This window comes from Bos mutus, chromosome 4 (genome assembly GCF_027580195.1).
Source record: "Bos mutus isolate GX-2022 chromosome 4, NWIPB_WYAK_1.1, whole genome shotgun sequence".
Taxonomy (NCBI): domain Eukaryota; kingdom Metazoa; phylum Chordata; class Mammalia; order Artiodactyla; family Bovidae; genus Bos; species Bos mutus.
The window spans coordinates 95213932-95231494 of record NC_091620.1 but is presented as its reverse complement, the minus strand read 5'-3'; the positions used below and the strand labels follow the sequence as shown (position 1 = coordinate 95231494).

At 36.1% G+C, this 17563-nt stretch overlaps 1 non-coding gene across 1 annotated transcript; it reads right to left on the bottom strand.

Moving 5' to 3' along the window:
• Positions 1 to 14709: 14709 nt before the first annotated feature.
• On the bottom strand, positions 14710 to 14812 carry LOC138987713 (U6 spliceosomal RNA). The gene has a single exon (XR_011464092.1). It is a non-coding gene; the product is annotated as a U6 spliceosomal RNA (small nuclear RNA).
• Positions 14813 to 17563: the final 2751 nt, after the last annotated feature.

The following is a 17563-nucleotide window of genomic DNA, read 5'->3' as shown; positions in this document are numbered from 1 at the left end:
TCAATGGTTCCAGAAGCTTCTCTATTCAATTGAGGTTTGAAAATTACAAGGCACTGCTTTGTTATTTTCTCTTTTATCAATTATGGCACAGAAGTGAAGAACTGGGAAAGGCTGTCTCCTTAACAATATTACATCTCAATGCTTCCTCTCCAGAATCTGCCCCCTGACTCTGTAGAAAAAGGATGCCCTGTCAGTAGTGATTTTTCTTCGTGGCATCACAGAAAATGACGCCCTATCTGATTGCCCTTTCATTATCTTGTATCTGCAGATGATCAATGTCCTCAGGAAAAAGCGAGCATTTAAAGTACCTGTCAGCTCCAGATTCAGTAAGTATGCTTTCAGTGTTTCAACCTCATGAATAATTTCAACTTCCGTTTGATCAGCAGAAAAATAATTTCAATTATTTTTCCCTTTTGACATCTCTAACACTCAAAATTACTAATTTAATAAATCACTCACAGGAGAGGAACAGTACTTCAAAAAGTTTTAATGGCAAATCTTATTTATCTGTATGCAAATATGCTACAAGTATATTTTAATATGATAAATAAGCATTTGTAATAACAATTAAAAGTATGCTATTTATAAATGCAATTATCTGATAATCTGAAAATTATCAATTCTTTGAGTGCAGGAGTGCTTGGCATTCTATAAATTATCAATATGATCTCATTGAATTAAAATTTCATTTTCATTTATTTATTTTCAGTCATTGTTGAGAGATTAAGCTATTGCTTTTTGAATGTGTTGATTGAAGACCACAAAGTAGAGAATTTATAAACAATAGGAAATCATTAAATGCTAATTTTAAGAATAATCAAGAGTGAATTTTTATATATATTCTACCACAATTTGTTCCTATTTACATCTATACAATATAATCTGTCTAATATAATAAATTTTATCATGTAAAAATAATATGCAGAAATGGGTATATTTTTGAATGAATACTCACTTAAACAAATGAAAAATAAAGCCAAACAATTACGATAAGAAATGTCTGTTTCAATCAGCCCCCTTAACTTGATTTAAAATGCCATGTGGTTTATTGATCTGTGCTTGACATCTGCCCAATTTTTTTAATTCAATGACTTTTATCAGCGACTGAAGCAAACAAAAGAAAACCCATACAACTGTATTTCTTTTCCATCATCATTTTCTCTACAGCCTGATGTTACATTTGGAGTCTTGTGGTTCTAAAAGCACTTTACTAATGCTGAGACAAGCCTTAAGCTGCTTTGAGTTTTATTGGATGAGAAAGCATTCACGTGTCATCTTTACTTTGGACATATCAACTGACAGATCAGTGGTGACTAGGTCCTATCTCATTGCAGGCTTTAATGAGCTTGCAAATAGGATGCCAATTGAAAGTGGCTTTGGCAGCCTTATCTGTCTGTGAATTCATGATGTTTTTATAGGAAATCTCCAGAAAGGAAGACAGCCTTTATTGTGAAAATGTGTAAGACAGGTGAGTGTGTCACACTGAGGGTATTTTTTTTAACCAAGGAGAAAAATAAAATTTATATTACATCAACAGCAGGATGAACTCTGTAGGTTTTAAATGAACCACAAAAGAGTCTCAAAGACTCAGTAATACCTCAAATAAGATAATGTCTATCAAGAAATTTTTTTCTAAAAATATCCTACCATATAATTCCAGTCCAAAAAAAATCTTTGTGTAGAAATAATATAATAAAGCTATTACATGCATTTTTTGACTAAAAGTGTTCACATAAAACAGTCACATAAATGTTTATAGTTAGGTTTGATAATCATGAATAAGAGAACTAAAGCCATATGAAACAGAAAATGAGGGAGTCAGTGAATTAGATCAGTGTCCAATATGCTCTTTACAAGACCTCTAAAGTATATTATGTGCAAAATATTCTTTCTTTATGTAAAGCTTTAAGCAGCTAATCACACCGTGAATATTTAAGAGGAAAAACAATTGGTACTCTCTCTGTCTTCTGCTTCCTTTCCTTCCCCTCCCCTTTCCTACTCATCTCTTCTTTCCTTCCTCCTCCTTCCCTCTTTACTTTCCTCCTTCCCTCCCTCCTTCACAGTTCCTGAGTGCCTGTCTCCAAAAAATTTCATGGAACTCATATTTGACAGAAAATGAAGTATTAGTCATTCAGTCATGGGGTTGACTCTTTGCAACCCCATGGACTGTAGCCCACCAGGCTTCTCTGTCCATGGGATTCCCAAGTAAGAATACTGGAGTGGGCTGCCATTCCTTTCTCCCAGGGATCTTCCTGACCCAGGGATTGAACCTGGGTCTCCTGCATTGCAGGAGGATTCTTTACCATCTGAGCTACCAAAAAAAGGATCTTATTAAAAATGTAGGTTCTAATTCAGTAGGGTCTGAGGACTCATCATTCTAGAGTAGCATTGAAACATATACATTATTATGTGTAAAACAGATAATTGTGGGATGTTACTGCATAACACAGGGAACTCCACCTGGTGCTCAGTGACAAACTAGAGGATGGGATGGAGGTGGGGGGAGGGAGCCTCAAGAGGGAGGGGCACATGTATACTTACAGCTGATTCACGTTGCGGTATGGCAGAGACCAACACAACACTGTAAAGCAATTATCCTCCAATTAAAAATAAATTTGAAAAACAAACAAGCAAAAAATTACCTGATGAGACCTATATAGCTGGTCTCTCAACCATACTTTGAGTAGCAAGGCTATAGGATTCATCCTGAGAAATGCTAATCAGGCAAAAGATAAATGTGCAGCCAGTCAGGAACTATTGACTATAAAACTGAGAAGAGGCATTTTTCAGAGCCAGAGGTTGAGTGATGAGGAGCATCTCCATGAATTAGTAATAAGAGGATTGATAAGAAAACAAAGGTGATATTCTTAGCAAGAATAGAGGTGTCACTATTTTCCATGGATTGGACTTGCTGGGAAGCAAGTTCCATTTTGGTATGGTTGAGGCCACAGCAGGATAGTAAGTGAAGGACCTAAGCAAAAGTTAGAAATAAAGTTTTGAGTGGAGAAGTCACACTTACACCTATACATTTAGCTGAGGTCTAAACATTAAATGTTTAGCAGAATGAAAAAAAATGGTTGAAAAACAGCTTAGAAAACACACATATTTTGGAGGTGGGGAAGGTAAGAAATATCATACCAGAGACAGAGAAGTAGCTATCAGAGGTAGGAGGGTAACCACAAACGGAGTGCTTGAAAAACAGAAGAGAAGAAAGTTTCCATCTGGTGCTTTCTGAAAATACAGGGAATATGAGAGTAAAAAGAGTAAGGACATACATGAAACAATTTTATTTGCTAGTTATCTTTTTAAAAACAACCTGGGGAGTATTCAGTATCAGACACCAAAGTGTAGGTGAAAAATAGGGACAAGAAAATGAACCTAGCAGGTATAGAGTAAAAAAAGAGAGAGAGAAAGCAATGAGGAGAAAAAGAGAGACGGATTGAGAGGGTATTAAGATTGAAGGGAAGATTTGTTTTGCTTTCTCTGCAAAGGGCAAGCCTGAGTACACCAGCTGGGAATTGTACAAATGAAAATGAAGGAAACTGATGTAGAACAGTTCCTGTAAAAACTGGTTAAATTGGATCCAAATCACAAGTAAAGTACTCCACCTGAATGAATATGGACATATCTTAGGAGCAGAATGGAGAGGAGGATGAAGAAAAAGAAAATCTTGGGAAGCTTCTCTGTGTTGTAACAGCGGGGACTTGGGGAACAGCAGACAAGTATCTCTAGCGGGCACTTTCTGTTCCTTTTCTCAATCCTTAAATGTCCTGCTTAACTTTGACTTGTCTATACCGAACATTCTTCTGCCCCCTAAAGAAAACATGAAAGGAAGGAGAAGAGGAACCGAGAAGGAAAAGATCACAATTTAGGGTTGCATGTAAACAAAGGGCAGGCTCATCTGCCTGCTCAGCATCCTTTCCACCCTCTTTTGCAAGCGGATGTAGATTTCCCTTTGGGAAACTCTCCTTCTATCATTCTGTATCATCCTGTGCAAATCATTACTCAGGTGTCCAAGTTTCCAGGTCAATATAACTTGCCTTTATAGGAATATTCTAGTAGTATTACACCAGGATAGAGAATGATTAAAGTAAAACCATTCTATTTGTGGGATTTGTAGAAGCATGCTCAGTTGCTCAGTTGGGTCCAACTCTTTTCGACTCCATGGACCGAAGCCCACCAGGATCCACTGTCCATGGAATTCTCCAAGCAAGAATACTAGAGTGGGTTGTCATGCTCTGCTTCAGGGGATCTTCTTAACCCAGGGATCAAACCCTGGTCTCCTGCACTGCAGGCAGATTCTTTACCGTCTGAGCCACCAGGGAAGCCCCAGATGACTTCAAACCTTCAAATGTTCTTCTTGTATGCTTTTCTAGCATTCTGTGTGCATACTTTATATCATATGTAATGATATAAAGTCATCTTACTCATCAAATTTTAAGTCTTCAAAGCTAGACTACATCTTCATTAATATTTCTGTTACATGCATTTTATTCTGTGCCAATCAAGTAGGTGATGAATATATATTTTCCACAGTATGAAAGAAATAGTAGTAAATCAGATCTTTTTCCTGCATGTTACAAAGAGTTAGCCTCAATGTTAAAATAATCACTTGCACTTATTTTGGAAACATAAAGTTAGTGATTTGTGAAATGTCCAAAACTCCCGTAAGTGTTTTATTCTTAACCTTGGTGGTAAAATTGTTTTTCTCCACTTAAAATCTTCTTTATGCAATACTCAAATTCTGAGAAAAATTTAACAGAGCAGAGAGCCTGGCAAGAGTGGCAGTGTTCTTTCTTCCATGACATTAAAAAATATATATAATATGTATGTTCTCTAAAACATCTGATACATGTAACATGTTATCTCATTTGTAAACTAGGATGATGATTAATACCAGCTTCATAGCATTGTTGCAAAAATTAAATGAAATAATACATATGATACGCCTAGACAGAACCCAAACAAACAAGCCATGAACGAAACATCTGTGCCTTGTCTTTTCTCTCCTCTACTGGTTTTATGGCCTCTGTGCCCAGCTATGGAGAAGGCAATGGCACCCCACTCCAGTACTCCTGCCTGGAAAATCCTATGGATGGAGGAGCCTGGAAGGCTGCAGTCCATGGGGTCGCTGAGGGTCGGACACGACTTCACTTTCACTTTCACTTTTCACTTCCATACATTGGAGAAAGAAATGGCAACCCACTCCAGTGTTCTTGCCTTGAGAATCCCAGGGAAGGGGGAGCCTGGTGGGCTGCCGTCTATGGGGTCGCACAGAGTTGGACACGATGGAAGTGACTTAGCAGTAGCAGTGCCCAGCTACAGCATATATAAACCTGCACACAACACACAAGGACCCGAGTAGGCAAACGTGTTAATGCTCACGGATGTGATTAGCAACACAGAAACCATGCAGGTTCTGCATGTTATCTGTACCTCCTCAACACACACAATTTCAAATTGGTTAAAAATATGAATATGTTGTCCATGCCCAAAAGTCCATGAAAGGATTTTTAAATGCAGTTTTAGAAATGACATCCAAGAGAGGAAAACAGCAAGAAGAGCCCTAAAGTAAAGACTATTAGGCATTGGAGTTGGGCTGACTGAAATAGATAAGCAGATAATAAGGATTGAGTCTCCCTCATAGATGGGCTTCCTTGGTGGTTCAAATGGTTTAAAAAAAAAAAAAATCTGCCTGCAATGCAGGAGACCCCGGTTTGATCCCTGGGGTGGAAAAATCCTTTAGGGTAGGAAATGGCAACCCATTCCAGTATTCTTGCCTGGAGAATTCCATGGACAGAGGAACCCATCGGGTTACAGTCCATAGGGTTGCAAAGAGTCAGACACGACTGAGCAACAATACTTTTCAGAAGAAATACATAAAACTTTCAATTGCTTTTTTTTTTTTTCTTGTCCAATAAAGCAGATCATATCAACAAATGTATAAAGTTAAATATTTTCTTCTGGAACTACAACAATATTTTTCTGTAAGGCATATTTGTCTGGGACCATATTTTGCCAAAAGCATCAAAAATCACTATTCAAAATTTAATATTTCCTATGTTACCATTTTTTTTTAACAACTAAGGACACTGATAAATCCTATTTAAACTCAAATATATATATTTTATCATAGTAAGATGTGATTCTAGGTATTTTATTTCATGGGAACATGAAATTAAAAGGTTTTTAATAATTCCTTAGACTGTTCCTTTCAAGTAATGTATGTCCAAAATAAAACTTTGATTGAATATAAATTTATTACTTGAAGTCTCAAAGTGTACAGATCATACCTTTATCTTCAGCATTTTTCCACTGAAGTATAGTTGATTTACAGATCATACTTCTTGTAATGAATGGTAAGGATCATGATTTAAATATTAGATGTGAGGAAAGCAGAGTTATATTTTTTTCATGAAAATTTATGAGATGAATTACTTAGTCTTGCTCAGAGCAAAGGTCAACTAACTTCAATAGACCATAGACAGTAGGAATGATTACCAAAAGAGCTGATATTATCATAAGAACTGCATCTGTTCAAGCACATATAAAAAATTATTAAATCAGTAGTGTCTTATATAATGAATAGGAATCTTAATTGGAGATTGTATGGAAGAGGATTTATGAAGAGACTGTCTTATCCATAAAAGAATTCAATGTGTGATTTTAATGGATGATTTTTTTTTTATAAAAGATGATTTTTAAAATAGTAATTTAAATCAGAATTCCTATCTTGTGTGTGTGTGTGTGTTCAGTCGCTCAGTCATGTCCAATTCTTTGCAATCCCATGGGCTGTAGACCGTCAGGCTCCTCTGTCCATGCAAATTTCCAGGTAAGAATACTAGAGTGGGTTGCCACTTCCTCCTCCGGAGGATGTTCCTGACTCAGGGATCGAGCACAGGTCTCCTGCAGATTCCTTACCACTGCACCACCTGGGAAATCCCTGAGGCTTGTAGAATTAAGGGGTGCTTAAATGGATTTTATAGAGAGTGTTCACTGCGGAAAACATGTACATAATTCATACATGTATACATTGTTCATGGAGATAGCTGATAGTTTACAAAAATCCTTGAGGTGGTTCTCAGGTAATTAATAATAATGATTGAAATATTGGTGAATAATGTCCAGTACTAATTTAAGTTTCTTGTCACTCATTCTGAAAAATCCTCTGGAAGTGACTAACTAGCTAGAAAGGTCAATTCCTAATCACTTAAAATAATGATTACATAAGATTTGAAAAATAATACTAGATTTTAGAAATTGGTTATAATGTAAAGATACAAAAATTATACTAAACAGTTTGGATAAAAATTAACAGAGTGGATGCTTAGAAGCAGTATAGATTTAACAAGATATAATTTCACAATTTACTAAATTACTACTTCCAACTCAACTTAAGTAACAGTCAATTTTAGAATCCAATTAGTAATAGTTTCTTTGGAGCTGTACTCATTTACGTTAATCTAGTTCACAGATTTATCTTTGCTATTGCATGAAAGATTTATCAGTTCAAATAAACTGAGGAACATAAAGTGACGGATACTGTTTGCCCACTCAATAGCAATTTTCCCCAATCTTACCTTCCTTCTTAACAGAATCATAGATTTATTTTTTAAAAATTACATTAGACAAATAATTTGTTTAGGTAAAATGAGCCTTTGTCCCCACATGTATACCTGTGGCAGATTCATTTTGATATATGGCAAAACCAATACAATATTGTAAAGTTAAATAAAATAAAATTAATTAAAAAAAAAAAAAGATTCTGAATCAAGGATGTCCAAAATGAGGAACTCTGTCCTCCTGTGCCAGTGACTAATTTCTGCTGAGACCTGATGGAGGTTTTCGTATCAATTCAAAAGAGAAAGAGGCATGAGGAGGTGAAACATGCATTGAGAGTTGCTTCTCTCTTAGATTGGGCAAAGACAGGATACATAGAGGAACAAAAACAATCCTTAGGCCATCAGAGAAAAAGAGTAAAAGACTTGTTGAGCCTTTAAATTGCCTAGAATTGCCTAACTCTCGCTTCTAGTTCGGGATAAAAATAAATTAATGAATATTCCTACTGTTTAAGACACTTTGAGGAGAGATTTCTATTACTTGCAGCTCAAAGCATCCCAAATGAGTGCATGGCGTACTATCTTCAGGTTGTTTTACATGGAAATATTCCTACAGCTGAACTTCGAGTTTTATTCATAATAATGTTCTAAACTACAGATAAGCAATATTTAAATAAGTCTATTATAATTTCAACCACATATGTTGAAGTATCTACTATAATCATGCAAGTTCTAAAGTTTTAGACATAGTATTTTAAAAGAATTGCATATAAAATAATGAATCAAAAGTGTGTTAGAGACCTAGAATAGTGAGTGAATATAAAAATGTCTTTATAATATTTTCAAGTATAAAATTGAATATAGAGTGTAAAAAACATTGAGAAAAGGAAATTTTTCATTACACTTCTTATTTCTTACTCTTAAAAAAGAGCCTGACACTAAAATAATGCATATTAATACTCAGTAAATAAATGAATTAATGAAGCAAATTTCTCCAAATAAAGGTTATTATAACAAAAATGTACACAGAAGATGGAAATGCAGGTTAACTTAACAGGAATAACACTATGTTCATTCCTGTTCACTTGTATTATTATATTATTAATAATAACAACTTTATTTGAAAGTTATTTCTCATATATATTTTTTATAAAGGGACAATTAGGGGTCATAATTTCCCTGTTTTTGTTTTCAGTTCAGTTCAGTTCAGTTGCTCAGTCGTGTCCGACTCTTTGCGACCCCATGAATCGCAGCACGCCAGGCCTCCCTGTCCTGTTTTTGTTTTCATATTGTGATATATCCTAACAGGGCTTAGCAATTATTGATTCAGTCTGTGATTCTGTTATCTCTTTCATTTACTGTTCTCCTCAATATACTCTGCTCCAGCTTGCTTTCCAGGTGGCGCTAGTGGTAAAGAGCCTGTCTGCCAATGAAGGAGATGCATGAGACTCTGGTTCGATCCCTGGGTCATGAAGATCTCCTGGAGGAGGGCATGATAACCCAATCCAGTATTTTTGGCTAGAGAATCTCATGGTCAGAGAAGCCTGGTGAGTTGTAGTCCATGGGGTTGCAAAGAGTCAGACATGACTGAAGCGACTTGGGCACACATGCAGATTTCTTCACTTCCCTCTGTCCTTTGAATTCTCCAAACAAGCTTCTGCCTCAGGGCTTTGGCACTTTCCACTCTCTCTGCCTGGAATTCTCTTCCAGAGTCTCGCTCCTAGATATGTGCATGACAGAGGTTCTTATTTTACTTCAGCAACAACTCAAACGTTATCTTTCCTAAGGTCCTTCCTTCATCACTTTAAAATACCTTCTCCATTTCACTTACAATCCTCTTCTTACCAAAGAACAAACGTAAATGAATCAACATGAAATGAAGGACAAGCCCTGAAATTAATACAAAGATGTGCTCTATTTTATTCATACCTGGAATAATTTAACAAGCACACTGTAACTGCTCATTAAATATTTACTGGATAACCAACTGACTTATTGAAAAAAGTGTAAGTTTATTTTCTTTATTTTTGTATATAATATAGAGAAGTTTAAAAAAAATATGTACAGATTCCTTCACTTGAGATATAATGAAAGGTCATTTTCTGTTGTATTGTAACATTGTTTTTAGAAGGATGAAAATAGATGTTATCAAAGTTAATGAGGTCTTAGTTTTAGAATGGAAAAAAATCATGTTTATACACATCAATGAATTTATTTTCTGAATCTAATGCTATACATAATGTCATAGGAAAATAAAACCCCACACACAAAAAATTCGGATTATCATAATAAATCAAGTGTAGCCTACAATAGATAACAATGATTACAACTAGATGGTTATCTTATAGACACATTTTCTGTTCAGGGAATGTATGAACGCATAATCCAGAGAAATTATCCACATTATTTTTATTGTTAGGGAATGATGAAGATGAGTCTTAGACTCTGGTTTCTAGATAGTGTGATTATATACAGATATTTTTGGCCAGATATTTGGTGAATAGACCTTTGATTGTAATGCCTGTTTTGAGATAACAAAGCACATGTGTAAGTATCACTCATGCATTTTCACAATCAGTGTCCCTCAGTGGTTTGCAAAAGGCAATTGTACCAACTCATGAGAGTCAACTATACTACTGAATTTTCAAAACTCTGCTGATTCAATTGTTAAACACAGCTATTGCTAAAATTAACTTACAGTTAAACAGGTACATTAAAATAAAGTGAATAAATATGCAAATCAATGTCTACTAATTACTACAGTTTACTATTATCAAGTGCATTTCACTCCTCTCTTGGTCTCCACAATTCTTTCCTTCACAGTGTTATTTGATTTCTCTTTAACTGTGAATTACTCTTAAGCTATTACCCTACAAAGACTGTCCCTCCTTCTGTCAAGAAATGTGCCCATCAAAGGTCACTTTATCACTGTAGTAGGGTTTTTCTGGGGGTCATTGTTAAATAAATTCAGGCTCATTGTCAATGGCATCTAGACAATTAGATTTCATTGAATGACCTAATAAATTCATTAGTGTTGTGCTTTATTATCCCAATGTTTCACATACTTTACATGAGGAATTGCATTCAAACCTCAGAATAACTCTACATACTAATGCCAATATTCTGTACAAGGGAGGATTGGGAAAAATAGAGACTCACTAGCTTATCTATTACAAGATTTGTAAATGGTAGATTCAGGAACCCAGCATTATTTGGACCCACTTAACCACAACAGTTTGCATTAGAACTTTTTGGATGTTGCAATTAGCTAATTAAAGAAGAAATCTGTGATACTTGTGAAGAGATGCACTAAGCAATAACTGCTGATGATAAAATTTGGGGGGGAATTTATAATGAGTTTAAAGTTATTCTTCTGGATTTTGTTTTTAATGGGATATTCATGCCACAATTTGATGTGGAATAAAATTTTAAAATTATTTGTTATGGGGAGACTTCCCTGGTGATATAGTGGTTAAGAATCTGCCTTCCAATATAGGGGAAACCAGTTTAATCCCTGGTATGGGAACTAGGATCCCACATGCTTTGGGGAAACTACTGAGCTAGCGGAGGTGATGGAATTCCAGCTCAGCTATTTCAAATCCTAAAAGATGATGCTGTTAAAGTGCTGTACTCAATATATCAGCAAATTTAGACAATTCAGCAGTGGCCACAGGACTGGAAAAGGTCAGTTTTCATTCCGATCTCAAAGAAAGCCAGTGCCAAAGAATGTTCAAACTACCACACAACTGCACCCATTTCACATGCTAGCAAAGTAATGCTCAAAACTCTCCAAGGGCTTCAACAGAACATGAACTCAGAACTTCCAGATGTTCAAGCTGGACTTAGAAAAGGCAAAGGAATCAGAGGTCACATTGCCAATATCCACTGGGTCATATAAAAAACAAGAGAATTCCAAGAAAACATCTACTTCTGCTTCATTGACTATGCTAAGGCCTTTGACTGTGTGGGTCACAACAAACTGGAAAATTCTTCAAGCGATAGGAATACCAGACCACCTAACCTGCCTCCTGAGAAATCTGTATGCGGGTCAGGAAGCAACAGTTAGAACCAGACATGGAACAACAGATTGATTTCAAATTGGGAAAGGAGTAAATCAAGGCTGTATATTGTCACCCTGCTTATTTAACTTATATGCAGAGTACATTATGTGAAATGCCAGGCTGCATGAAGCACAAGCTGGAATCAAGACTCCCGGGAGAAACATCAATAATCTCAGATATGCAGATGACACCACCCTTATGGCAGAAAGCAAAGAGGAACTAAACAGCCTCTTGATGAAGGAGAAAGAGGAGAGTGAAAAAGCTGGTTTAAAACTCAACATTCAAAAAACTAAGATCATGGCATCCAGTCCCATCACTCCATGGCAAATAGAAGGGGAAACAATGGAAACAGTGACAGACATTATTTTGAGGGGCTCCAAAATCCCTGCAGATGGTGACTTCAGCCATGAAATTAAAAGACACTTACTGCTTGGAAGAAAAGCTATGACAAAACTAAACCGCATATTAAAAAGCAGAGACATTACACTGCCGACAAATGTCCATTTAGTCCAAGTTGTGGTTTCTCAGTAGTCATGTACGCATGTAAGAGTTGGACCATAAAGAAGGCTGAGTGTCTAAGAATTGATGCTTTTGAACTGTGGTTCTGTAGAAGACTCTTGAGAGGCCCTTGGACTGCAAGGAGATCAAACCAGTCAATCCTAAAGGAAATCAACCCTGAATTTTCACTGGAAGGACTGATGCTGAAGCTCTAATACTTCGGCCACCTGATGCGAAGAGCCAACTCATTGGAAAAGACCCTGATGCTTGGAAAGATTGAAGGCAGGAGGAAAAGGGGATGACAGAGGATGAGATCATTGGATGGCATCACTGATTCAAAGGACATGAGTTTGAGCAAGCTCTAAGAGATGGTGATGGACAGGGAAGCCTGGCATGCTGCAGTCCATGGGGTCGCAAAGAGCAGGCGAGGACTGAGCCACTAAACAACAACTGAGCCCACACTCCACAGCTGGAGAGCACATGGGCTCTGGAGCCTGTACACCATAACCAGAGAAGCCTACGCAGAAGAGCCTGCGAGCTGCAACAAAAGATCCCACACGCTGCAGCTTAGACCTGATGCAGCCAAAAGAATAAACATATATATTTTTTTAAGTATTTGTTTATTAAGTTCTTTTTGTGTGTGCTTTTGGATTTTCATGATCTGCTCATCACCTCCAGTAGAATTTAAGCTTGACTTTTGACAGAAAGTTTTCAGGAAAAAAAAAAAATCATGCACCAATTCTTGCAGAGAAAAATCAATACACCGTCTGTTTTCTATCACATTTTTCTTTAGGCCAGACTCCACTTGCTTTTACACTCTTTTCTTAATATATTTCTATTTTAATCATGGTAATCTTTGGTTTAAACTGATTTCACTCCCCTTAAAACACACAGACATGCTGCATAAAAACAAAAATTCGGGCTTCCCTCATGGCTCAGTGGTAAGGAACCTACCTGCCAATGCTTCAATCACTGGTCTGGGAAGATCCCACATGCCATGGAAAAATAGCCCCGTGTGCCACAACCATTGAGCCTGTGCTCTAGAGCCCAGAAGCCACGACTGAAGCCCACACACCCTAGAGCCCCATGTTCTGCTACAAAAGAAGCCACTGAATTCACTGAAGTGAATTCAAAAGTACACTGAAGCCTGTGTACTGCAACTAGAGAGCAGCCGCCCGCTCACCACCAATAGAGAAAAGCCCTGGCAGCAGCAGATACTCAGCACAGCCAAAATAAACAAATAAAATTCAAAAATATATAAATTAAAAGAAATTTAAATCTACACTTCATAGGTTGTAGTTGATTCTGTATCTTTTTAATGTGATAGAGCTCAATGACAGCATCCTCAACGCCCACTTCAAAACTATATGCATAATAAATTTAAATTAAAACAAAACAAAACTATATGCATACACATAAACACAAATATCAGGACCTCAAAGTTTCTGACTGTCTTGCACCCAAGGAATCTATGTCATCATGAAAGTGGGGCAAGTTGAAAAATTTCAGAAGGAGACATGACCTGCCCACAATCACATAGCCAATGAGTAATAAAAAAAAAAAAAAAAAAGAAAAAGAAAATTACTCTGTCTTTTGAAATTCCTTTCTCAATACTGTATCTATACCACTTGGCAAGATTCTTCTAACATTTGAATCAAGTTTCTTAATCTATCGTTGTTATACTGGATTGATTCATCAAAACTAGCCACTTTATATTTTTCATCAGACAGAAATAGTGGAAAAATGTTTCCAAATAAAATAGTTTGTTTCTAACATGCAAGAAATAACAAGTTACAACCTAAGAGAATATTTAAATAATATTGTATTTTTTTAAAAATAAAAAAAAATTCACATAGTGAGACTGTTGTTAAGACAAGTGATTAACAAAAAAAGGCAGAAAATCTGAAGAAAGAATTATCTGTTGTATACAGTTTCAAGAACTAGTAGAAAAGCAAAATTCTAATTTTTGTAGTGAGTCATCTTTTTATTTTTACTAAGCATCTTTATAATGTTTCAGTTTGTTATACTTAAACCTAAAAAGTATAAGGTCTGTTTAGGTATCTAAGAGCCTAGCAACAAGAATATTGTTTTAAGCCATTTGTCACTTTGCTTGTAAAACAAATTCCTTTACAAAAACAAAACTGTTCTCTTATGAGTCTTTTAATTTATGTTTCTGTCATTCCACTTGTTTCTAGGTGAATTACTGCTCAAATGTAAATTTCTACCTAATAATTTATTTTTGCATCCTTAACTTTTTAAACACAGGAAATATGTGTACATATATTTAACTGCTATTCTTGTATTAATGAGATTTATTCTGAACACACTGGAGTCAGGTTAATGTAATTATATGATCATATAATAGTATGTACTGAATAATATCCACATAAGAAAACACTCTTCTTGGTTTATATACATGAAGCACTTTAAAATCAAACAAATACTGAAAATATATGTGATTATCTTAATTTGTATCATAAATAGTTTATCGTGTATCTTCAAAGAGAAGTTCATGAAAAGCAAATGCTTAAAGAGATATATTAGACATAGCTGAATGTACTCAGTTCCAATATTTTTGTCCAATCATTTTTTTTAATATGGAACACTTCACGAATTTGCTTGTCATTCTTGAACAAGGGCCATGCTGGTCTTCACTGCATCATTCCAATTTTACTATATGTGCTGCTGAAGCAAGCCCTATCCATGCATCTCTCATTTTTCCTTTATTTTAGTGGCTTCAATAACTCCAATCAGTCCATTACCATTCATCTACTCCTTTCATTGACAACTTTCTACATTAATTCTTAACCGTTCCCAGTCACTAGCTTCCACATAAAACCTGCATATTATGAAGACCCAAAGCAAAATATACTCCTCCCAAGGTCAAAATAATAAAGGGTAAAAAGTCATTTGTTCAACCAACACACCTGGAGCAATCCCCTCTATTAATAGGTAGTTTACAAATCTAAGTATAACATATTGACAATTGTATTTTCCTATCTGAAGAGAAACTTGTCAACAGAAGAAAAATAATTCTTGAGGTCTAGAAAATGCGGTTCAATATGAAGACTGTATCAGAGTATCCAAAATAGAATAATTCTGAGGTTACAAACATCCTAATGTTACCCTTTTCTATCTCCACTGGTTTTTTTCTTAATCTGGATTGAAAGATTATTTACTTTAAATCCACTCATTATGAAAATTCATAACAACTCTTCCCTCTTATGTTTCTACTGAAATTTTATTTTTTAACTTCAAACTTCTCAGCATGGCATTTAAAACAGTGACGTTGCAGACCAATCCTCTAGAAACCCACCCTCCATCCCACTGAAATATGCTAAGTCTCTATATTAACTACAACATACAAAAATTTAACATTTTACTGGATCAATTAGAATGTGAAGGACATTTCCAAATTGTAAATTTACAACAACAAACAGGGAGTTTAACTTTCAGCAGAAATAACAGACAAGAAAAACTTAAAGTGTTTTATCTTAAGATATTAGTAATCAGAGATCAGGGTGTTATTACAGGTCCCCCAAGTATCTGAAGAAGCTATCGCTTGCCACCTAAAGTTCAGGACCCATAGCAAGGTTCCAGAAATGCTTATCTAACTAACTTAGGATGTGGTACAAGAATCAGTGTTTTTATTTTTATTTTATTTTTTTATTTTTTTATTTTATTTTATTTTTAAACTTTACATAATTGTATTAGTTTTGCCAAATATAGAAATGAATCTGCCACAGGTATACATGTGTTCCCCATCCTGAACCCTCCTCCCTCCTCCCTCCTCCCTCCCCATCCACCAGGTATTCCTACCATGCAGCTAAGACTGCGAACTTCTCAGCAGAGCAAGGCTTCTTAAAGTGTGGCCCCTGGACCTGCAGCATGACAGCACCTGGGGACTTGCTGGAAACATGGATTTCAGCCTTTCATACCAGCCTTACTGAGTAAAAGACTCTAGGGGTGGGATCCAGGCATTTGTGATTTACTAAGCCCTCCAGATGATTCTGATGCTGCTGTAATGTGAGAAGCACTCTATCAGGGGATCAAAGGAGGCTTTTCTAAAGAAGTTTCATCTATGTGGGAAATCTCAGATTTAAGTACACGTGAAGAGAGAAAATGATGTAGATCTGCTTGTTCAAGTAAAAAATCTAGACGTCATCTCTGACTCTTCGACCTCCACATTAAATTGCTCTCTATGTGCCGAGATGCTGCACTTCTAATAAAGCGACAACTGATGTCCATGGTGATGGCCATGACAAACAGTCTTTTAGTCATGGGTAGAGAGCACTTCAGTGAGATGAGCACTGAGGATGAGTTTGGAGAAATACATTAAATATCAGGTAGGGAGTTATGAGATGAGGCTGAAAAATAAAAAGTTATGCAAAGCCTTGCAAGGAACACCAAGGTTTTGAATTTTATCATATTACAGTAAGCTGTTAATTGATTTAAGTAGTATAAAGATGAGATTTGCATTTAAAATAATCACTCCAGCCACAGAATTGAGAATAAACTGCAAGAACAGAGAGAGTGAAACTTAGAAGGTTAACAGAAGGCTCTTAGAGTCATTCTGGTAAGCATGGTGATTCTTTTGGATTATAGAGCTGGTGTCAAGATAAGGAAATATGGACCTAGTTGAGACATTCTGGAGGAAGAACCAAATCCAATAATTATTTATATATTAGATATTCAATTCAGTTCAGTTGATCAGTCATGTCCCACTCTTTGCGACCCCATCACTAACTCCCAGAGTTTACTCAAACTCATGTCCATTGATTTGGTGATGCCATCCAACTATCTCATCCTCTGTTGTCCCCTTCTCTTCCCACCTTCAATCTTTCTCAGCATCAGGGTCTTTCAAATGAGTCAGTTCTTCACATCAAGTGTACAAAGTATTGGAGTTTCAGCTTCAGCATCAGTCCTTCCAATGAATATTCAGGACTGATTTCCTTTAGGATGAACTGGATGGACCTCCTTGCAGTCCAAGGGACTCTCAAGAGTCTTCTCCAACACCACAGTTCAAAAGCATCAATTATGTAAAGACAAAGGAGATAAGAAGAATATATAATAAAGTATATTAAATATAGAATATATAAAATATGTAACATAGATGCCTACTAGATATCTAAGTGGGGATTATGAGTAAATAGTTGTCTACATATGTCCAGAGATCTGAAGAGAAGTTTAGGTTCAGGATCAAATTTAGATGTCACTGGTATGTAAATATTTTTCCAAATACATAGAAGCTGCAGGGAGAACACACAAACAGGAGGTGGTATACAGTTGAGTCTGAAGAAAGTCTAAAATTAAAAGGTTCACTAGAGGAGGAGTCGGAGAAGGTGATGGCATCCCACTCCAGTACTCTTGCCTGGAAAATCCCATGGACAGAGGAGCCTGGTAGGCTGCAGTCCATGGGGTTGCAAAGAGTCAGACACGACTGAG